The sequence below is a fragment of the Lissotriton helveticus genome, chromosome 8 (assembly GCF_964261635.1).
Source record: "Lissotriton helveticus chromosome 8, aLisHel1.1, whole genome shotgun sequence".
NCBI classification, from domain to species: Eukaryota; Metazoa; Chordata; class Amphibia; order Caudata; family Salamandridae; genus Lissotriton; species Lissotriton helveticus.
Genome location: NC_136069.1, coordinates 961609363 through 961633325, shown reverse-complemented (window position 1 = coordinate 961633325; position 23963 = coordinate 961609363). Strand labels below are relative to the sequence as shown.

The 23963-nt window shown below is 51.1% G+C and overlaps 1 protein-coding gene across 1 annotated transcript in view; it reads right to left on the bottom strand.

Moving 5' to 3' along the window:
* The window catches only part of IL1RAPL1 (interleukin 1 receptor accessory protein like 1), a 2344491-nt gene that overhangs the window by 751180 nt on the left and 1569348 nt on the right, over positions 1-23963 (bottom strand). The gene's annotated exons all lie outside the window — the stretch shown is intronic.

The following is a 23963-nucleotide window of genomic DNA, read 5'->3' as shown; positions in this document are numbered from 1 at the left end:
TCTGCATCTCTTTTCTCTTTTTGGCACCTCTCTTGTCTCTTTCTATACATCTATTGCCTACTTCTCCAATTCTGTTAACTCTTTCTGTACTTCTGTTGCTTTTTATGCACTTCTTTTGCTTCTTTCTGTGCCTCTCTTGCTTCTTTCTGCATCCCTCTTGCATCTTTTTGCATCCCTCTCCCCTTTCTGCACTTCTCTTACCTCTTTCTGTACCTCTTTTCTCTTCTTAGCTGTTTCTGCACCTCTCTTGTGTCTTTCTGCACTTCCCTTGCCTGTCTCTGCACCTCTGTTGCTCCTTTATGCAATTCTCTTGCCTCCTTCCGAATGTCTTTTGCTTCTTTCTGCACTTCTCTTGCCTCTTTCTGTACCTCTTTTTCATTTTTCTGTACCTTTCCTGCCTGTTTCTATACCTCTCTTGTGTCTTTCTGTACTTCTCTTGCATGTTTTTGCACCTCTGCTTCTTTCTGCGCTTCTTTTGCCTCTATCTGTACTTCTCTTGCTTCTTTCTGAACCTCTCTTGCCTCATTCTGCACCACTCTTGCTTCTTTTTGCACCCCCCTCATTCCTCTTTCTGTACCTCTATTGCCTCTGGCTGCAACCCTGCTGTCTCTTTCTGCATGCGTCTTCCCTCTTTATGCGCCTCTCTTGTCTCTTTCTGTACTTCTCTTGCCTATTACTGCAATCCACTTGCCTCTTTCTGCACCTCTGTTGCTTCTTTCTGCACTTCTCCTGCCTCTTTCTGCACTTTACCTGCCTCTTTCTGAACCTTTGTTGCTTCTTGCTGCACTTCTTTTACTTTTTTCTGCACCTCTCTTGCTTCTTTCTGCATCCTTGTTGTCTCTTTCTGCACTCGTCTTCCCTCTTTCAGCACCTCTGTTGTCTCTTTGTGCAGCTCTTCTGTCTCTTTGTGCACCTCTCTTGCCTCTTTCTGCTCTTCAGTCACTTTTTTAAGCACTGCTCTTGCCTCTTTCTGCACCCCACTTCCCTCTTTTTGTACCTCTCCTGCCAGTTTCTGAACCTCTCTTGCATCTTTCTGCAGTTCTCTTGCCTGTTTCTGCCCATCTGTTTTTTCTTTCTGCACATCTTATGCCTCTGTCTGCACTTCTGAGAATTCTCTCTGCTGTACTTCTCTTGCCTCTTTCTTCAATCCTCGTGCCTCTTTCAGCATCCCTATTGTTTCTTTCTGCATTTCTTTTGCTTCTTTCTGTACCTCTCTTCCTTCTTTCTGCACACCTCTTGCCTCTTTCTGCATCCCTCGTCTCTCTTTCAGCATCACTCTTGCCTCTTTCAGCACCTCTTTTCCAACTTTCAGTACCTGTTTCTGCACCTCTCTTGTGTCTTTCTGCAATTCAGGTTGCCTGTTTCTGCACCTCTGTTGCTTCTTTTTGCACTTCTCCTGCCTCTTTCGGCATTTTTTTGCTTCTTTCTCCACTTCTCTTGCCTCTTTCTACATTTCTGTTGCTTCTTTCTGCACTTCTCTTGCCTCTTTCTTTAACTCTCTTGCCCCTTTTTTCACCTCGGTTGCTTTTTTCTCCACTTCTCTTGCTGCTTCCTGCAAATCTCTTGCTTCTTCCTGCACCCCTGTTGTCTCTTTCTGCACTTGTCTTTCCTCTTTCTGCGCCTCTCTTTCTCTTCCTATACCTCTCTTGCCTCCTTCTGCACTTCTGTTGTCTCTTTCTGCGCCTGTTGCTTTTTCTTCACTTCTCTTGCTTCCTTCTACACCTCTCTTGCTTCTTTCTACAGCCTCTTTACTCTTTCTGCACTTGTCTTTCCTCTTTCTGCACAGCGCTTACCTCTTTCTGTACCTCTCTTGCTTCTTTCTGCAGTTCTATCCTCTATCATCACTCCTCTTCTTTCTGCACCCTTGTTGTCTCTTTCTGCACTTGTGTTCCTTAATTCTGCAACTCTCTCGTCTCTTTGTGCACCTCTTTTGTCTGTTTGCACACCTCTCTTGCCTCTTTCTGCATTTCTGTTGACTCTTTCCTAACCCTCTGTTGCTTCTTTTTGCATTTCTCTTTCCTCTTTCTGCATCTCTGTTCCTTCTCTCTGCAGCTCACTTGCCTCTATCAGCACCTCTGTTGCTTCTTTCTGCACTTCTCCTTCATCTTTCTGCATTTCAGTTCCTTCATTCTGCACCCTCTTGCCTCTTTCTGCACCCCTCTTGCCTCTTTCTGCACTTCTCTTCCCCATTTTTGCACTAGTTGTGCCTCTTTCTGGACCTCTTTTGTTTTTTTCTACACTTCTCTTGCTTCTTTCTGCACCCCTCTTCTCTATTTCTGCACCTCACTTGCATCTTTTTTCAGCTCTCTTGCCACATTCCGCACCTCTCATGCCTTTTTCAGTACCTCAGTTGCCTCTTTCTGAAACTCTCTTGCTTTTTTCAGCACCTCTTTGCTTCTTTCTGCAACTGTTTTGTCCCTTTCTGTGCTTCTCTTGCCTGTTTTTGCACCTCTATTGCCTCTTTCTGCACCTCTCTTGCTTCACCCCTATTCTCTCTTTCTGCACCTCTCTTGCCTCTTTCTGCACCTCTGTTCCTTCTTTCTGCACTTTTCTTGCCTCCATCAGCACCTATGTTACTTTTTTAATCACTCCTCTTGCCTCTTTATGCACCCCTTTTCCTTCTTTCTGTACGCCTTCTTCCTCTTTCTGTAGTTCTTTTCCCTCTTACCACTTTGTGAGAAGTTGGCCTGATGTATGATGTCCACAGTTCTGTGGGCACCTTGTATCAGTCCAAACAATCCCTTATGGTGATGGTTGTAAGTCAACCTTATAGACAAGCTATCCTAGGGGTAGCATGGACTAAGCAGCTTTAAAGGCTTAACTCAAGAGGGCATGTGAAGCCAGCTGTTTTACCATATGCAATCCTGTAATATCAAATGAAAGGACGCCACACAAGTTCTATATTATAAAAATATATGTATTTATTCTCAGAATAATCCCCAATACTCTTTATGAGTAAAGAAGCACAAGCGTTTAAACAAAAACACAATATAACATATGAAAGTTTCACAATTATGGATGAGGCCGGTGGCCACTCAAACCATATATAAAAAAAAGTGGTATAAGTATCACTAATCGATCAGTGGTAAGGCTTAGGGCCTTGGGAATCGCTGGGACTACACTGGACTAACAGCAGTTAGGATGGGAGTAGCGTGCGGGATTCGGGTGCAGCGCTTAAAGCGCACGAATGCACCAATGCAAAGTCAATGGTGCGTAAAAGTTATCGAGTTACAGTTTTAAGAGTCTTACGACTGGACTACAAGGACAAAACTTTAGACTTAGACACTAGAGGTGTAAACCACTACAGGAGCACCGGCGTTCAAGAGTTACCTCACCCACAGGAAGCGGGTGCACAGGTGCAAAAGCGTGTCGGGTTTCGTCACAAAGATCTAGGGTGCCTGGAGATGAAGATGCTGCAGGCGTCCAGAAGAGAAGTGTCCGGTGCGATCCAAGGGTGGATCGAAGATGTAGAGTACCTGAAAGCAGAGGGATACAGAGTCTGGGTCACTAGCCAGTGACCAGGAAGGAACCAGGAAGGAACCAGGCGATGTCGGGCGCAATCAGGTAGTTGTTGTGAAGCTTGTCTCCACTGCCACATGGACTCTGGGGCACCGAGGATGTCCTGGAGTGTATCAAGAGCTGTCCCACAAAGGCTCTCAGTGTCGGTGGTGTCGGCTTCTGGATCGAAGTTAACAAGCCTTGGCAAGTGCAACCAATGCAGGATTCAAAGATCGCTTCTTACTCGGACCAGTAAGGTCTGAGCGGGTGCTCCTTTTCAGGGGAGTGAGGACCAGTCTAGAGCAACCAGACTAGCAGAGCAAATTCAAAGGTTCGTCGGTACTGGGGCCGCTAACCAATGGGCAAGCGACTGGACCAACGCATCGAGCAGGAAAATGCAAAAGGGCCCCGCGCAGCACTCGGTGAGTGGGGAGGGGTGAGTTTCGGTGCAAAGCTGCTCGGGGCTGAAGCTTCTTAGACTCCAATGCACAGCTTCGAGGGAGCCTCGGGAGCTGCACGGTCAGCGCTTTGTAGTTTTTCCAAGATGGCCGGCCCCACTCTTCAGGTCGCATCCACGGGTCTCAGCTTTGCATAGACTGTGGATCGGGCTGTTGGAAGGCAGGAACGCTGGGTCTTGTTGATCTCTGTTGCTCGAGTTCCGGCATGAACTGCAACTAAGCAAACAGTGAGGTGCTGGATGGTGCCTTTTTGCACAGGGTGGTCACTACTTGACCACAAGGGAGATTCTTCAGTCTTCCACATCGAGTGGGATGTCGAAGGGTCCAGAGTTTCATTTCATAAGTTTCAGTCAGGATAATCTGATGTGCATCTGCACAGCTCCTACCTTTATTCCAAATCAAGGGGCTGGATTACCTGCTAGGTCCCTTCTATGGGTGGGACCCAGGAAGGGGGTGGTTACACCCCTTTCCCTTTGTCCAGTTTCGCGCCAGGACTGGGGCTAGAGTGCCCCAGAACCGGTTTAACTGGATTCTGCCTGGAACACCTTGTGCGCCCCAGGCAGTGTCTAGTTTCTTTCAGCCCTCCCTGCTCCAATCCACTATCTCCTGTCTGGGGTGGTGTAACACCTCCTTGTGACAGGAAACCCTTTGTCCAGGCCTCCCCTGCCAAGTTTCGGTCGGCAGCAGGTGGTCAGACTTGTGTCGGGGTAGCAGCATCCATTTTGTGATGCTGAGGCTCTGGTTAGGATTAACCGCGTTTAAAGCAAAGTAAAATGTCTTCTCCCTCTAGAAGGGTGGAATGCTACCCCCATCATCAGGACTGGCGAGGGGGTAGTATTCCAAAGTGTATGAGACCAAACACAACATGTTTTGATAAAGTCAAACCAAAGTTAGCAATAACCGCGAGGATTATAATGCACTTAAGAGTATATGGTATGGCAGTATCACTGGAACAGCAGTACGGAAATGGTTCCGACCACTGCAGACAGGCTCAGCTCATGCTAGAGCACCATCTCACATAAAACCAAGCACTCTGCCTCCAGGATTGTTAGGCCTGCCATGTGTCCAGATATAGGTTTAGATATAGGTATACTATATCTAAGCAAAGGGGGATTACACCACCTTTCCCCAGCTGAGGGATCAGCCAGTTGTGTCGATTTAAGTACCAGCCAGGGGTGGCAAAAGATATGCTGCAGCCCCTGGTGAGCCTTGGATGCACCTATGCCCTGAGCACCTATAGTGCATGGTACAGGGGCTGACAAGGTGTCCAGTACCAAATTGGTGATGTACCGATAGTACATGTATGTGAATTTAGAGAGAGAACAGCAGGCTGTGGGTCTGATTAGCAGGTCCACAGCCACATTAAGTCGAAAACCAGTGAAGCAAAAAGCAAAAATTGGGATGACCATAGGATAGCAGACCCTACTCTCCAACACAATCCCCCCTCCCCCAAACGCAGGGACATTAAACTTAACCTTGACCAGATAAGTCTTCATGTTCTAAGTGGAAATACCTGGAGAGACCATCTGCATTGCCATGGTCAGTCCCTGGTCTGTGCTCCACTGTAAAGTCCATTCCCTGTAGGGAAATGGACCACCTGAGCAGTTTGGGATTTTCACCCTTCATCTGATTAAGCCACAAGAGGGGCTTATGGTCTGTCTGAATTAGGAAGTGAGTGCCAAACAAGTATGGTCTCAACTTCTTCAGGGCCCAAACCACAGCAAAGGCCTCCCTCTCAATGGCTGACCAATGTTTCTCTCTAGGGGGTCAGCTTTCTGCTAATAAAAGCAATGGACTGGTCTTGACCATCTACATTAAGTTGTGAAAGCACAGCTCCCATCCCCAACTCAGAAGCATCTGTTTGGACAATGAACTCTTTGGAGTAGTCAGGACTCTTCAGGATAGGTGCAGAGCACATGGCCTTCTTCAGGTCATCAAATGCTTTTGACAGCTAACTGTCCACTGAACCTTTTTGGGCATCTTCTTGGATGTCAGATCATTTAATGGAGTCACAATGTATCCATAATTCTTTACAAATTTCCTGTAATACCCAGTCAGGCCCAAGAAGGCTCTGACTTGTGTCTGGGTAGTTGGAGGAGCCCAGTCCTGTATGGCCTGGATTTTGCTCTCGAATGGGTGAACCTGACCCCCACCTACTAGGTGGCCCAGGTACACAACCTTACTCTGCCCTATCTGGCACTTGGTAGCCTTGATAGTCAGGCCTGCCTTTTGCAGGGCCTCCAGAACCTTCTTCAGGTGGATCAGGTGATCCTCCCAGGTGGAGCTGAAGACAGCAATATCATCTAGATATGCTGCACAAAAGTCATCCAACCCAGCAAGGACTTGATTCACCAACCTTTGGAAGGTGGAAGGTGCATTCTTCAAACCAAAGGGCATCACCACAAACTGATAATGCCCACTGGGGGTAGAGAATGCTGTTTTGGCTTTAGACTTTTCAGCTAACCTGATTTGCCAATAGCCAGCTGTCAAATCAAATGTGCTCAGAAATTTGACAGAAGCCAACTTATCTATGAGCTCATCTGCCCTTGGAATGGGATGAGCATCTGTCCTAGTGACAGCATTGAGACCTCTATAGTCCACACAAAATCTAATTTCTCTCTTTCCATCTTTGGTATGAGGTTTTGGCACAAGGACTACTGGGCTGGCCCAGGGGCTCTCTGATGGCTCGATCATTCAAAAGTTCAAGCATTTTCTGCACCTCAGCCTTTATACAATCCCTGACATGGTCAGGTTGCCTGTAGATTTTATTCTTCACAGGCAGACTGTCACCAGTGTCCACCTCATGGGTGCACCAGTTAGTTTGACTGGGTGTAAGAGAAAACATATGTCTATGGGCCTGCAACACCTGTCTGCAGTCCATATGTTGCTGGTCAGTGAGGCTGCCTGACAAGTCTACACCTTCCACTGAGCCATCATCAGGGTTTTTGGGAAAGCAGGTCTGGGAGAGGGTCATTCTCTTCCTCCTGTTCCCCATCTGTAGCCATGAGTAAACCCATGTCTTCCCTATCAACAAATGCTTTCAATCTGTTTACATGGAGCACCCTGTAGGGGCTCCTAGGGCTGCCAAGGTCCTCCAAGTAGGTGACCTCTCACTTCTTTTCATGTATGGTGTAGGGTCCAGACCATTTGTCTTGGAGAGCTGCTGGGGCCACTGGCTCCAACACCCACACCTTCTGCCCTGGCTGGTACTCAGTCAGAACAGCCTTTTGGTCATGCCAAGCTTTCTGTAATTCTTGGCTGGCCTCCAGGTTTTTGGATGCTCTCTCCATGTACTCAGCCATCCTGGAGCGGAGACCAAGTACATAGTCCACAATATCAAGCTTAGGCTTTTTGAGAGGTAACTCCCATCCTTCCTTCACCAGACACAATGGACCCCTCACAGGGTGGCCAAACAAAAGTTCAAAAGGGCTGTAGCCAACCCCCTTCTGTGGGACCTCTCTGTAAGCATAGAGCAAGCAGGGTAAAAGGATGTCCCATCTTCGCCTAAGCTTTTCAGGTAACCCTTTTATCATTCCCTTTAGGGTCTTGTTGAACCTTTCAACAAGCCCATTGCACTGTGGTTGGTAGGGTGTGGTAAACTTATAGTTTAGTCCACACTCTTTCCACATTGCCTTTAAGTATCCAGACATAAAGTTAGTACCTCTGTCTGAAAGGACCTCCTTTGGAAAGCCCACTCCGGAGAAAACTCCAAGTAGGGCCCTTGCCACAACAGGAGCTGTTGTGGTCATCAGGGGAATTGCCTCTGGGTACCTGGTGGCATGATCCACTACCACCAGGATAAATCTGTGCCCAGATGCTGTTTGGGATCCATTGGTCAAACAATGTCAATCCCAACTCTCTCAAAGGGCACCCCCACCACAGGTAGAGGTATAAGGGGGGCCTTTGTGGTGCCACCCGATTTGCCACTGGCTTGGCAGGTGACACAGGAGGGACAAAACTCCTTGGTATCTTCTGACATGTGAGGCAGTGAAAGTGAGGGACAAGCCTGTCCCAAGTCTTGTTCTGGCCTAAGTGTCCTGCAAGGGGAATATCATAGGCCAAGGTGAGAAGGAAGCCCCTAAATTGCAGAGGTATAACCAACCTCCTGGTGGCACCAGGCTTGGGGTCTATAGCCTCTGAATAAAGGAGCCCGTCATCCCAATACACTCTATGGGTACCTTGAGCATTCACAGCAGCCTCAACAGCAGCTTGCTGTCTGAGGGGTTCAATAGAAGGGCAAGTCAACTGAGCCTGCCCCAGGTCTGCCCTTGAGGGTCCCCCTGTCCCTTGAAACTCAACCTGGTCAGGTTCAAGTTCTTCCAGGACAGTCTCCTCTTGGATCACAGAATCACCCTCCTGTGAGGTCTGATCCTCAACCTGGGACAAGTGGGAAGGCACTGCCTTGACCCTCTTGCTCCTTCTCTTGGGTTGTGGATGGTCTATTGTTTCAAGATCCACCACAGGTTCAGGTAGGCACTTCTTGGCCTGGGACCTGGTTACAGCAAGGACATGGGCTGAGATCCCTAGCATTTCTGCATGAGTCATGTACTCCACTTCTGACCATAATGATTCCTCTAGATCATTGCCCAAAAGACCTTCTACTGGGAGGTCTGCACTCATTTTTTTTTGTAAATATTTTTTTATTGCAGCAAGAGCATATAATCAAACAGCATGTTCCGTCGTCTCTCCTTGGTTCGCCTGAGGTGTGTCGCCCCTCCCCCCAGTATTACACAGCCATTCAGCTCACAACCCAGAGGTCGAGCGGCAATAACACGTTGGGAAGAAAAATTTAACAGGGGCGTTCAGTACATGCCCGTAGCCACCAATCGGAGGAGGAATAACATGGCCGCTTTTGGTCCTAACCTTCTCTACTCCCTGTCCCTAAGCCAGGTGAATCAAGAGCCTCTTGTCACCCAACCTGAACAAACCCCCTCCCCTCTCCCACAACACCCTCAACCCCAACTACCCCTCCACCCTCGCCCAGGACCACCCCTAATAGCCCTCCCACCCCTAGCCAGACCCCCCCCCCCCAGGCGTGCCAGAGTATCGTCCAATCAGAATCTTAATCCCAATCACAGGACCAGATCCGGAACTTAGTACCAGGAGTTATCAGCTATCATTCGTAAGTCCCCACAGTGGAACTCAAAGGTAGGGAAGCAGCAAATCAGGTCTAGACCGTCCCCCCGTCGGAAGGGCGCTCCGCCGGAGCCGGACTATGTCCCGGGGAGTCCTCCTCCTCCATGTCCACGAGAGTGAGTCCCAGGACCATCCCCTCCCACGCCCTGGCCCTCTCCAGTGCTGTGTCGTTGCCTGCCCTGAGCGCGGCTCGCAGGCGAACCTCACCCTCACATCTAGCCCACTTATGCAGTTCAGACCTCCAGCGCCCTATCACAGGGCCCCGGGACGCCTTCCATTGGGACGTGATGGCTCGCTTCGCCAGGAGAAGCCCCAAGTCCAGAAACTTGCTAGTGACTTTATTTTTTGAAGTGTGTGGGAACCAGTGTAGTATGCAATGCGCCATGGTGAGTTGCAGGTCCCTTTCCGTCACCTCCCTCAGAACCTCCACTACTTCCTCCCAAAAGGGCCCCAGCTCGGGACACGACCAGAACATATGTTGGAAGTCGGCAGGATCTGCCGGGCAACGTGGGCAGGATGCCGGGTGGGCCGGGAAGTATGTATGCAATTTATCAGGGGTCAGGTAGGCCCTATGCAGGACATAAAAGTGCACCAGCTGGAACCTTGCGTTGCGTGTGCTATTTCGGGCCCCCTCCAGTATTCCCTTCCATGCCTCCTCGGGGATCTCAATCGCCAAATCAGCCTCCCATTTCGCCTTCAAGGCCGGCAGTGGAGCGACAGATTCCGAGACCATGCGACGAGACAGGCACGCGACAGCCTTGACCGTCCCTGTCATCATCACGACGTACTGGCAGCCCAGAGACAATGGTGGCTCCGACATGCCCGTTCTCCAGTGTCTGCGGATCGCCGCCGTTAGGGCCGCATGAAGGAGGAAGTCCCCGCCTGCCAACCCAAAGCGGTCCTGGAGGAGATCAAAGGGTAACATCGCCCCGTTTTCGTACAGGTCACCCATGGATGACAGCCCCTGCTGGTCCCATCCTTCTAGCCCGTGCCACGAGCCCCCATGCGGAAGTGCCCCGCAGAGCCCAAGAGGGATCTCAGGTGCGTACGGAATCGCAATACCACACCTCCGGCGATATCTGTTCCAACATTTCCGGGCCGTCGCAAACTCCTGTGTGAGGTGGAAATCCCCCATCGGTAGACCCAGTACGATCCGCGACAGCACCTGGACTGGACCCGCCGGTTCTCCCGATCCGTCTGTCCCTCTCCTGGCCCGTGCTACCCATTGCGTCAGCCACTGCAGCTGTGCCGCCAAGTAGTAGAGCTCGTAGTCCGGCAGTGCCAGCCCGCCATCCGCTCTAGGGCGGAGAAGTGTGGCGTGAGCCACCCTGCGCCTGCCTGCCCCCCACAAAAAGCCGATGACCATCGATCGCAGTTGCCGAAAGTAGCTCGCCGGGATCCAGATCGGGAGGGTCCCGAAGAAGTAGAGCAATCGTGGTAAGGTCACCATCTTGAGCAGCGCCACCCTCCCCATGAGTGATAGCGGGAGCGTGCCCCAAAAGTCGAAGTTCCCTTTAGCATGCCTGATCGCCGACCCGATATTCCCCTCAAGGATATCGGCCCTGTCGTGGAAGATCGTGGTGCCAAGGTATCGTAGGCCTCTCTCCACCCAAGTCACGCCCTCCGTTTCCTGCGGGCACTCTCCCCGCGGGCGGGTCGGAAATAGGTGGGATTTCGCCCAGTTCACACGAAGACCGGAGACACTGCTCAGCGACTGCAGGAGAGTCTTAGCACCACGCAGAGAATTCGCCGAGTCCGCCAGGAACATCAGCAGATCATCTGCGTATAACGCTATGTGGTGTACTTGGCCATAGACGTCCAGTCCCTGATACGCCCGGCCCAGCCGGGCTCGTGCTGCAAGGGGTTCGACAGCCAAGGCAAATAGTAAGGGGGAAAGAGGGCATCCCTGACGGGTGCCCCTGCCCACCCTGCACATCTCAGAGATAACCCTCCCTGACCTGACTCTCGCCGTCGCTTCTTGGTAGAGCAGTCTCGTCCAACCTACGAAGCCTTCCCCAAGGCCCAACGCTCGTAATACATGGAATAAGTAAGGCCATTCCAAGCTGTCAAACGCCTTCTCCATATCGACAGCGAACACCACCGCCTCGTCACCATCATAAGTGTCGGCCTCCAGTATATGTAAGAGTCGCCGCACATTAAGCGCCGTATTGCGGGCCGGGATGAAACCCGACTGGTCCGCATGCACCAGTTTGGACATGTGAGGGAGCAAACGCGCCGCCAAGATCTTGCTCAGGATCTTGTAATCCAGGTTAAGCATGGACAGTGGGCGGTATGCCGATCTGTCCCATGGTTCCTTGCCCGGCTTCAGAAGGGGGACAATCAACGCCTCCCTCGTGGTCTCGGGTAGACAGCCCAATCGCCTCGACTCATTGTACAGCCACGTCAGTCGGGGCGCAAGGAGGTCCACGTAGGTGAGATAGAATTCCGCAGGGAATCCATCCGTGCCCGGCGTCTTATTCCTTGCCATACTCTTAATGGCAACCCGTACCTCTCTTTCCACAATCTTGTCCCCGATCCGTTTCGCATCCTCCTCACCTAGGACCGGCAGGTCCAGATCCTCCATAAAGGTCTGGAACTCCACCAACGAAGGGAGGACCCTGCTGCGGTATAGTTCAGTATAGTAGTCGTAGAACAACGCGTTGATCCCCTGCTGATCGAATCTCGCCGCTCCCGTGTGGTCTCGGAGCTCAAGGATGACCGAGCCCCGGCGGGCCGGGTTGGCCAGCCAGGCCAGGAGGGCCCCCGATTTGTCGCGTTCCGAGTGCGCTCGTGTGAGGTAGGCTTTGTAGTCAAAGCACCGGAGGCGCTCCACCGACGCCGCCACCGCCTCTCGCGCCCCCAGCAGGTCTCCGTGAGTGTCCGGCCGCTCAGGTCTTTCCCTCTCCAGCCTCCGCAGGGTCTCGTCCTCCTTCCCAATTTCGTCCAGAAGCGTTTTCCGCACTCCCGACGCCGTTGCTATGCATTGGCCTCGCAACACCGATTTGAACGCGTCCCATTCCGTTACAGCTGAACCCGCCGTGCCCGCATTCACCTGAAAATAGCCCTCTATGCCTGACGCAATTGTGGTCCGGAAGAGCTGGTCATCCAGCGCCTCAGGACGTAGTTTCCAAGCCGGGATCCTCGGGCGAAACTGCGACCAGCGCAGCCGCACGAGGAGGGGGTTATGGTCCGAGATCGAGCGTGTGAGATACTCACTGTGGTTCACTTCCGCGTGCACGTCCTGGGAGCTCAGGAAGGCGTCAATGCGGACGTGTAGCTCGTGAATGCCGGAGAAGAATGAGTAGTCCCTGTCTAGTGGGTGGTTAGCCCTCCAAGAGTCAACGAGACCCCACTGTCGTTGCCAGGCGGAGCGCGCAAGTGCAAGTCTACCAGCTGGTGCAATCTGTAGGGGGGGGTGGGACCTGTCCAGGGTAACATCGGCCACGCTGTTAAAATCGCCGCCCAGGAGCAAGGGCTCCATTAAGAACTGAGCCAGTTTGTGGGACAAAAGGGAGAGGAAAGCAGGTTGGTCTACATTCGGGGCGTACAAACAACCCAAGTTAAGGTCCCTCCCGTCCAGCTTGCCCCGCACCATTACGTATCTCCCTTCCGGGTCAATTACCTGTTGCGTGCACAGGAAGGGTACCCCCGCCCGCACCCAAATGGCCACCCCCCGAGCATAGGCAGAGTAGCTAGTGTGAAAGACCTGTCCCCTCCAACGCCGCTGCAGAGCCCTCCCCTCCTTATCCAGCAGATGTGTTTCTTGAAGGAAGGCGATGTGAATGCCCCGCCTGACCAGATAGGAGTGAATTTTATGACGCCTATGCATCGAGTGCATCCCTCTGACGTTCCATGTGAGACATTTGTAGCCTAAGTCGGATCCCATGGCAGAGACCACCATATCTCCATCCCCCTCTCAGCCACCCCTCCAGCACGCCTAGGCCCCCCCCTTGTCCCCCCCCCAACTTGTACTAGCAACCTACCCCAACTCCCACTCCCCCGGACAGATAACCAACATGGAAACCCCATCCAAACACAGTTAGCAAAAAAGCGTATCATTACAAAATAGGGTTGGAGTGGCGGCAATGCCGGCTCCAGACAGGCCCGAAGTCCCCCGCCCCCGCCCCACTACCCCCAGCAACCAACAGGAGATGTCCCCCGACTCTCCCCGTCCCCAAGGTCTCAGTAAGAAGTCCCAGTGGGCAGCCGCACCCCACAGCATAGCGTCCTGAAGCGGCCCTCCTCCGCCCACATATCCCGGTACCTTACTCATGTGATCGATGTCCCGCGAACCATCTCAGTCCAGGATACCATCCGCAGTCTGGGGAGTCACAACCGGCAGGTCTGTCTCGGACAACTCATGCCCACTGCTGGAGCCAGGGCTGGGAGCACTGGCCTTCGACTGCTCCGAAGCACTACTGGAAGGGCTGGCGTCCCCCTGGCTAATGGTCGCCACTGCCTGCACCGCCTTGGCGCGTTCCTGTTGCCAGTCCGATGGGGAGCCAGGTCGTCCCGCCGGCGGCGTCTCCGACGCGTGTCTCCTGGGGGGGGTCCTCGTAGCGCGGTCCTCTGCCGACGCCCCTCTTGAATCCAGCCAGCTCCAAGCCTCCTGTGGTGTCAGGAAAAAGTGGGTGCGCTCTCCTGCGACCACCCGCAGCCGCGCCGGGAACATCATAGCGTAGGGCAGCTGTAGCGACCTCAGTTTCCTCTTGACCGCCAGGAAGGAGGCCCGCTGCTTTTGCACCTCTCTGGTGAAGTCCGGAAAGATCATGATCCGACTGTTGTCGATGCTCAGGTCCGGGATGTCTCTCACTCTCCGCAGGATATGGTCTCTGTCCCTGAAGTGCAGAAGACGCAGTACGATCGGTCGCGGAGGCGCCCCCGGTTTGGGAGGACGCGCAGGGACTCTATGAGCCCGTTCAATGGCAAAGAACGACGAAAGTCCCTCCGGGGCCACCTCTGAGCGTAGCCAGCCCTCCAGGTAGGTGACCGCGTCTCGCCCCTCGGCTTTTTCGGGGACCCCCACAAGGCGAAGATTATTGCGCCGAGAGCGCCCTTCACTGTCCTCAGCTCGGAGCTCCAGCACTCGTACCTTCTGCGCCATTTCCGCCAGGGTCGTCTTTAGCTCCGCCACGTCTCCTGGCAAACTGTTCAGGGTACCCTCGGTCGTCGCTACCCGCTCCTTCAGCTTTTTGTGGTCGTCCCTTAGCAGAGACAGGTCCGACCCAATGGTGTCCATGCGTTTCTCAAGGGCCTCCCGCGACGCCACTATCGCCTGCATTATGTCCCCCAGGGAGGGGTCCCGCGGGCGGGATGGACTCCCGGCCCCCGCCCCCGGCGGGACTTCGTCCTCTGGGTGCCCCGGGTCGTCCAGCTTCAGTGCCTCGAAGCCCTTCTCCCTGCTGCCGCGTGTCATCCTGGCGGGCAGTTAGCGTCGCGTGCCTCTTCCAGACCCTGGTCCGCCCCACGACCTTCGCCCACTCCAATCTCTGGGCCCTCGCCCCGTGGGGACCAGTCCGTGCAGTAACCCAAGTGCTGGGGCTCGCTCCACCAGGGTTGTGGGGCACAATAGTCCCGGGTCAGGGCTCCTGACGAGGTTCCCGCGTCGAGATTGCTCAGGCCGGATGTGCACCTACGGGCCCCAGTGCTAATTGGGCGCACTGGTCTCGGGCGCCCCCGAGCAGGTAGACGCTCTCTCCCGCCAATGCGTCGCAGGGGCGGGCAGCCAGCCTCTCACCCCCTGCACTCTTTTCTGTCGACACTCTTGAGCTGTACACCCCCCCCGCGGTGTGGGTCCCTCAGGAGTCCTCTCAGTAGGGCGGACCAGGTGCTCTGCGCCGACCCCGAGTCCCTCACGGACCCAGAGACTCCGCAGTCAGTTCTTCAAGCCGGTCTTCGTGTCCCGGCCGGCGCCATCTTAGGGTCAGGCAGTGAGGTCGTCCTCTGCCCCGCAGCTCCGTGCGCGAGGATGTCCGCCAGCTCTCCTCACCTCCGTTTGCGTTCCGGAGGCAACTTCGGTAGACCCCAGCCACCACAGCATTAGGGGAGCTCTCCCCCGCCTCGTAGGCTCCGGCGCCAGGCACGTCGTTACAGGACGGCGGCCGCCATCTTAGGCGCTCCCATCGCCGGGTGCCGTGCCCACCGCTCTGAGTGCGGCAGGGGTAGTTGCAGAGGCCCCCAGACCCCCAAAGTCTCACTGCGCGTTCCTGATGCTCTCTTGAGCACTCGTGGGGGGACGGAGCGCGAGTCGGGGCTCAGGATATGTGGCGGTGTGAGGCGGGCACGGAGGAGCTCCGGAGTCCCGCTTCCACCTACATCGGCGCCTAAACCACGCCCCCCTGGGAGGTCTGCACTCATAACAACTTTCTTGAGGCCAGTTACCCCTCCCCAGGAGAATTTAACAACAGCCACACTATGTGTAGTAGTGGCATTGCTAGCATTGGTCACTAGGTAGTTCTCACCTAGTATGATTTGTCCAGGGACCACAAAGTTAGGTGTTACTATAGTGACACTGGCACATGTGTCCCTGTAGGCCTGAGCCAGTTTCTCATTAATTAAAGGTGTCTGTCTATATTTGCCCAAAGTATTGGGACTCATAGGAGTGGACACAGATATGTCCACATCATATAGCAGAACTGCCTGAGTAGGGATTCTGACTAAGCCAGACTCCATCTCAGTACCCAGGGTTAACCCCACTATAGCCTTGGATTGTGTACCACCACTGCTGACTGTACTAGGGGGCGCAGTTGCCTTTGGGGCTGCAGTGGTAGGGACTGGATTTTTCTTGGTGCATTCACTCTCCCAGTGGGAAGTGGACTTACAAGTATTGCACCAAGGTTTCTTTGGGCCGGGGGGCGTGGCTTGGATGCCGATGGCGGAGGTCGCCTAGCGTCTCGGCTCCGCGGCCGAGCTCCTATTAATCCTGGCATTGGGGGATCCCTGAGATACCATTACCCCACCTGAACACTCCTGGGGACCCACTTGTGGGTATCCAGAAAGGGGCGTGTAGAGGAGCTACCTTGTATACATGTGAGCGGGAACCGGATGAAGCGAACACTGGGAACTGTTAAAGAGCAAAATGTTTGTCTACAGGGTCACCGAAGACTTGACTGGTGAGTAACGTATATCATTGAGAGATGGGCAGCAGATGGTAAAAAGGACCTGTTAGCACTGAGTGGCAGGGGACCAGCAGTCTTATGTGACAAAAAAGCGGCGTGGGTATTGATGGGCCTGTAAGAAGCATAAGTATCGAAGAGCACAACGAGCGGTGCCTGGCATGGGTACGGGTAACTCCAAGTGGTTTCGGATAAAAGGTCACCCTTTGTACCAGGGAGGGGCACTTTCATTAGGACCAATGTGATGGCTTGACATATGGGTACATGAGTTTGCAGCCGGGAATCATATTTGTTTTTGACTATATATGGACCTACAGCGAGGCGGCATGCTTGATCTTCCGAGTACATGCATTTAGTGAGTGGTCTGAGGGGTGTATAATACGGTTCACATAGAAATTGTGTACACAGATGTGCCCATGTTAACTCCGTGGAAACGTATCCAATAATGTGTGGGCGTCCCTCCATCACAGCCTGCATCCATCACCTCTGCCACCAACCAACTGCCAGTCCTCCCAACATTACACCACTGTGAGAACTAGAGCACAGCTGTAATGATAACGCAGATCAACATGCAAAATATAAAATGAATACAATAATTCGGGAAGACCCTCCTCTTTTGCGGGGCTTGGGGACTGACCATACTGTTATAGTTTCCACTTTTTACATTCATTATTTTACATCACAAATGTGACGGCGCCCGGATATTTTTTCACTGTGGAAGGCGACGTTATTTGGCTCGTCGAGCTAAAATCTCGCCCCTTAAGTCTGATGTGATCTGTAGTTAACTGTTCGAATCCCAGTAAAGCTAAATATACCTTCCATGGGGAGAGGGAGATGAGTGGCATTACATTGGATAACACTCATCTGTTATTATTAGCCTTTAAAGGGGACTGCCTTCACTATGAAAGATGTGCTAAATGTACTCTTGCCCACTTCTGCACCTCTGTTCCCTCTTTCTGCATTTCTATTACCTCTTTCTGCATTTCTCTTGCCTCTTTCTGAAATTCACTTGCATCTTTCTGCACTTCTTTTTCTTTTTTTGCACCTCTATTGTTTCTTTCCCCAACTCTCCTGTCTCTGTCATCTCTTCTCTTGCTTCCTTCTATTCCTCTGTTACTTCTTTCAGCACATCTCTTGCCTCTTTCAGGACTTCTCTTTCCTATTTCTTCATCTCTCGTGCCTCCATCTGTACCCCTTTTGCCTTTTTCTGCACCTCACTTGCTTTTTTATGCACCTCTCTTGCTTCTTTCTGCATCCCTACTCCCTCTTTACATACCTCTATTGCTTATTTCTTTACCCCTGTTTCCTTTCTGCACCTCTTATGCCTGTTTCTGCACCCTGTTGCCTCTTTCTGTATTTCTCTTGTCTCTTTTTGCACCCCTGTTGCTTCTTTCTGCATTCCTCTTACTTCTTTTTGCCCCCTTCTTCCCTCTTTGTGCATATCTCTTGCCTCTTTCTGCACCTCTCTTGCCTCTTTCTGCAGTTCTCTTGCCTCTTTCTGCAGTTCTCTTGCCTCTTTCCGCACCTCTTTTGCTTCTTTCTGCACTTCTCTTGCCTCTTTCTACCTCCTGTTGGTTTTTTCTGCAACTGTCTTGTCTCTTTCATCACTTCTCCTGGTTCTTTCTGCACCATTGTTGTCTCTTTCTGCACTCGTCTTCCCTCTTTCTGCAACTCTCTTGTCTCTTTGTGCACCTCTGTTCTTTCTTTCTGCACTTTTTCATGCCTCTATCTGCATATATGCTGCTTTTTTTTTTGTAAAAGTAGACTATGCTGCTTTTTTTATCCATCCTACAGACTCTTTCTGTACCACTCTTCCCTCTTTCTGCACTTCTCATTCCTCGTTCTGCACCTCTTTTCCCTCTTCCTGTACCACTCTTTTCTCTTTCTGAATTTCATTTGCTTCTTTCTGCACTTCTCTTGCCTCTTTCTTTAACTCTCTTGCTTCTTTCTGCACCTCTGTTGCTTCTCTCTGCACCCTTTGCCTTTTCTGCACTTGTCTTCCCTATTTCTGCACCTCTCTTGCCTCTTTCTGCACTTCTCTTGCTTCTTTCTGCACCTCTTTCTTCTTTCTGCACCCCTGTTGCCTCTTTCTGCACTTGTCTTCCCTCTTTCTGCATCCCGCTTGCCTCTTTCTTCATCTCTCTTACCTGTTTCTGCACCCCTTTGTCTTCCTTCTGTACATTTCTTGCCTCTGTCTGCATTTCTTTTGCTTCTTTCTGCACCTCTCTTGCCTCTTTCTACATTTCTGTTGCTTCTTTCTGCACTTCTCTTTCCTTTGTCTTTAACTCTCTTGCCTCTTTCTGCACGTCTGTTGGTTCTTTCTGCACTTCTCTTGCTTCTTTCTGCACCCATGTTACCTCTTTCTGCACTTGTCTTTCTTCTTTCTGCATCTCTTTTCTCTTTTTGGCACCTCTCTTGTCTCTTTCTATACATCTATTGCCTACTTCTCCAATTCTGTTAACTCTTTCTGTACTTCTGTTGCTTTTTATGCACTTCTTTTGCTTCTTTCTGTGCCTCTCTTGCTTCTTTCTGCATCCCTCTTGCATCTTTTTGCATCCCTCTCCCCTTTCTGCACTTCTCTTACCTTTCTGTACCTCTTTTCTCTTCTTAGCTGTTTCTGCACCTCTCTTGTGTCTTTCTGCACTTCCCTTGCCTGTCTCTGCACCTCTGTTGCTCCTTTATGCAATTCTCTTGCCTCCTTCCGAATGTCTTTTGCTTCTTTCTGCACTTCTCTTGCCTCTTTCTGTACCTCTTTTTCATTTTTCTGTACCTTTCCTGCCTGTTTCTATACCTCTCTTGTGTCTTTCTGTACTTCTCTTGCATGTTTTTGCACCTCTGCTTCTTTCTGCGCTTCTTTTGCCTCTATCTGTACTTCTCTTGCTTCTTTCTGAACCTCTCTTGCCTCATTCTGCACCACTCTTGCTTCTTTTTGCACCCCCCTCATTCCTCTTTCTGTACCTCTATTGCCTCTGGCTGCAACCCTGCTGTCTCTTTCTGCATGCGTCTTCCCTCTTTATGCGCCTCTCTTGTCTCTTTCTGTACTTCTCTTGCCTATTACTGCAATCCACTTGCCTCTTTCTGCACCTCTGTTGCTTCTTTCTGCACTTCTCCTGCCTCTTTCTGCACTTTACCTGCCTCTTTCTGAACCTTTGTTGCTTCTTGCTGCACTTCTTTTACTTTTTTCTGCACCTCTCTTGCTTCTTTCTGCATCCTTGTTGTCTCTTTCTGCACTCGTCTTCCCTCTTTCAGCACCTCTGTTGTCTCTTTGTGCAGCTCTTCTGTCTCTTTGTGCACCTCTCTTGCCTCTTTCTGCTCTTCAGTCACTTTTTTAAGCACTGCTCTTGCCTCTTTCTGCACCCCACTTCCCTCTTTTTGTACCTCTCCTGCCAGTTTCTGAACCTCTCTTGCATCTTTCTGCAGTTCTCTTGCCTGTTTCTGCCCATCTGTTTTTTCTTTCTGCACATCTTATGCCTCTGTCTGCACTTCTGAGAATTCTCTCTGCTGTACTTCTCTTGCCTCTTTCTTCAATCCTCGTGCCTCTTTCAGCATCCCTATTGTTTCTTTCTGCATTTCTTTTGCTTCTTTCTGTACCTCTCTTCCTTCTTTCTGCACACCTCTTGCCTCTTTCTGCACCCCTCGTCTCTCTTTCAGCATCACTCTTGCCTCTTTCAGCACCTCTTTTCCAACTTTCAGTACCTGTTTCTGCACCTCTCTTGTGTCTTTCTGCAATTCAGGTTGCCTGTTTCTGCACCTCTGTTGCTTCTTTCTGCACTTCTCCTGCCTCTTTCGGCATTTTTTTGCTTCTTTCTCCACTTCTCTTGCCTCTTTCTACATTTCTGTTGCTTCTTTCTGCACTTCTCTTGCCTCTTTCTTTAACTCTCTTGCCCCTTTTTTCACCTCGGTTGCTTTTTTCTCCACTTCTCTTGCTGCTTCCTGCAAATCTCTTGCTTCTTCCTGCACCCCTGTTGTCTCTTTCTGCACTTGTCTTTCCTCTTTCTGCGCCTCTCTTTCTCTTCCTATACCTCTCTTGCCTCCTTCTGCACTTCTGTTGTCTCTTTCTGCGCCTGTTGCTTTTTCTTCACTTCTCTTGCTTCCTTCTACACCTCTCTTGCTTCTTTCTACAGCCTCTTTACTCTTTCTGCACTTGTCTTTCCTCTTTCTGCACAGCGCTTACCTCTTTCTGTACCTCTCTTGCTTCTTTCTGCAGTTCTATCCTCTATCATCACTCCTCTTCTTTCTGCACCCTTGTTGTCTCTTTCTGCACTTGTGTTCCTTAATTCTGCAACTCTCTCGTCTCTTTGTGCACCTCTTTTGTCTGTTTGCACACCTCTCTTGCCTCTTTCTGCATTTCTGTTGACTCTTTCCTAACCCTCTGTTGCTTCTTTTTGCATTTCTCTTTCCTCTTTCTGCATCTCTGTTCCTTCTCTCTGCAGCTCACTTGCCTCTATCAGCACCTCTGTTGCTTCTTTCTGCACTTCTCCTTCATCTTTCTGCATTTCAGTTCCTTCATTCTGCACCCTCTTGCCTCTTTCTGCACCCCTCTTGCCTCTTTCTGCACTGCTCTTCCCCATTTTTGCACTAGTTGTGCCTCTTTCTGGACCTCTTTTGTTTTTTTCTACACTTCTCTTGCTTCTTTCTGCACCCCTCTTCTCTATTTCTGCACCTCACTTGCATCTTTTTTCAGCTCTCTTGCCACATTCCGCACCTCTCATGCCTTTTTCAGTACCTCAGTTGCCTCTTTCTGAAACTCTCTTGCTTTTTTCAGCACCTCTTTGCTTCTTTCTGCAACTGTTTTGTCCCTTTCTGTGCTTCTCTTGCCTGTTTTTGCACCTCTATTGCCTCTTTCTGCACCTCTCTTGCTTCTTTCTGCACCCCTATTCTCTCTTTCTGCACCTCTCTTGCCTCTTTCTGCACCTCTGTTCCTTCTTTCTGCACTTTTCTTGCCTCCATCAGCACCTATGTTACTTTTTTAATCACTCCTCTTGCCTCTTTATGCACCCCTTTTCCTTCTTTCTGTACGCCTTCTTCCTCTTTCTGTAGTTCTTTTCCCTCTTACCACTTTGTGAGAAGTTGGCCTGATGTATGATGTCCACAGTTCTGTGGGCACCTTGTATCAGTCCAAACAATCCCTTATGGTGATGGTTGTAAGTCAACCTTATAGACAAGCTATCCTAGGGGTAGCATGGACTAAGCAGCTTTAAAGGCTTAACTCAAGAGGGCATGTGAAGCCAGCTGTTTTACCATATGCAATCCTGTAATATCAAATGAAAGGACACCACACAAGTTCTATATTATAAAAATATATGTATTTATTCTCAGAATAATCCCCAATACTCTTTATGAGTAAAGAAGCGCAAGCGTTTAAACAAAAACACAATATAACATATGAAAGTTTCACAATTATGGATGAGGCCGGTGGCCACTCAAACCATATATAAAAAAAAGTGGTATAAGTATCACTAATCGATCAGTGGTAAGGCTTAGGGCCTTGGGAATCGCTGGGACTACACTGGACTAACAGCAGTTAGGATGGGAGTAGCGTGCGGGATTCGGGTGCAGCGCTTAAAGCGCACGAATGCACCAATGCAAAGTCAATGGTGCGTAAAAGTTATCGAGTTACAGTTTTAAGAGTCTTACGACTGGACTAGAAGGACAAAACTTTAGACTTAGACACTAGAGGTGTAAACCACTACAGGAGCACCGGCGTTCCAGAGTTACCTCACCCACAGGAAGCGGGTGCACAGGTGCAAAAGCGTGTCGGGTTTCGTCACAAAGATCTAGGGTGCCTGGAGATGAAGATGCTGCAGGCGTCCAGAAGAGAAGTGTCCGGTGCGATGCAAGGGTGGATCGAAGATGTAGAGTACCTGAAAGCAGAGGGATACAGAGTCTGGGTCACTAGCCAGTGACCAGGAAGGAACCAGGAAGGAACCAGGCGATGTCGGGCGCAATCAGGTAGTTGTTGTGAAGCTTGTCTCCACTGCCACATGGACTCTGGGGCACCGAGGATGTCCTGGAGTGTATCAAGAGCTGTCCCACAAAGGCTCTCAGTGTCGGTGGTGTCGGCTTCTGGATCGAAGTTAACAAGCCTTGGCAAGTGCAACCAATGCAGGATTCAAAGATCGCTTCTTACTCGGACCAGTAAGGTCTGAGCGGGTGCTCCTTTTCAGGGGAGTGAGGACCAGTCTAGAGCAACCAGACTAGCAGAGCAAATTCAAAGGTTCGTCGGTACTGGGGCCGCTAACCAATGGGCAAGCGACTGGACCAACGCATCGAGCAGGAAAATGCAAAAGGGCCCCGCGCAGCACTCGGTGAGTGGGGAGGGGTGAGTTTCGGTGCAAAGCTGCTCGGGGCTGAAGCTTCTTAGACTCCAATGCACAGCTTCGAGGGAGCCTCGGGAGCTGCACGGTCAGCGCTTTGTAGTTTTTCCAAGATGGCCGGCCCCACTCTTCAGGTCGCATCCACGGGTCTCAGCTTTGCATAGACTGTGGATCGGGCTGTTGGAAGGCAGGAACGCTGGGTCTTGTTGATCTCTGTTGCTCGAGTTCCGGCATGAACTGCAACTAAGCAAACAGTGAGGTGCTGGATGGTGCCTTTTTGCACAGGGTGGTCACTACTTGACCACAAGGGAGATTCTTCAGTCTTCCACATCGAGTGGGATGTCGAAGGGTCCAGAGTTTCGTTTCATAAGTTTCAGTCAGGATAATCTGATGTGCATCTGCACAGCTCCTACCTTTATTCCAAATCAAGGGGCTGGATTACCTGCTAGGTCCCTTCTATGGGTGGGACCCAGGAAGGGGGTGGTTACACCCCTTTCCCTTTGTCCATTTTCGCGCCAGGACTGGGGCTAGAGTGCCCCAGAACCGGTTTGACTGGATTCTGCCTGGAACACCTTGTGCGCCCCAGGCAGTGTCTAGTTTCTTTCAGCCCTCCCTGCTCCAATCCACTATCTCCTGTCTGGGGTGGTGTAACACCTCCCTGTGACAGGAAACCCTTTGTCCAGGCCTCCCCTGCCAAGTTTCGGTCGGCAGCAGGTGGTCAGACTTGTGTCGGGGTAGCAGCATCCCTTTTGTGATGCTGAGCCTCTGGTTAGGATTAACCGCGTTTAAAGCAAAGTAACATGTCTTCTCCCTCTAGAAGGGTGGAATGCTACCCCCATCATCAGGACTGGCGAGGGGGTAGTATTCCAAAGTGTATGAGACCAAACATGACATGTTTTGATAAAGTCAAACCAAAGTTAGCAATAACCGCGAGGATTATAATGCACTTAAGAGTATATGGTATGGCAGTATCACTGGAACAGCAGTACGGAAATGGTTCCGACCACTGCAGACAGGCTCAGCTCATGCTAGAGCACCATCTCACATAAAACCAAGCACTCTGCCTCCAGGATTGTTAGGCCTGCCATGTGTCCAGATATAGGTTTAGATATAGGTATACTATATCTAAGCAAAGGGGGATTACACCACCTTTCCCCAGCTGAGGGATCAGCCAGTTGTGTCGATTTAAGTACCAGCCAGGGGTGGCAAAAGATATGCTGCAGCCCCTGGTAGGCCTTGGATGCACCTATGCCCTGAGCACCTATAGTGCATGGTACAGGGGCTGACAAGGTGTCCAGTACCAAATTGGTGATGTACCGATAGTACATGTATGTGAATTTAGAGAGAGAACAGCAGGCTGTGGGTCTGATTAGCAGGCCCACAGCCACATTAAGTCGAAAACCAGTGAAGCAAAAAGCAAAAATTGGGATGACCATAGG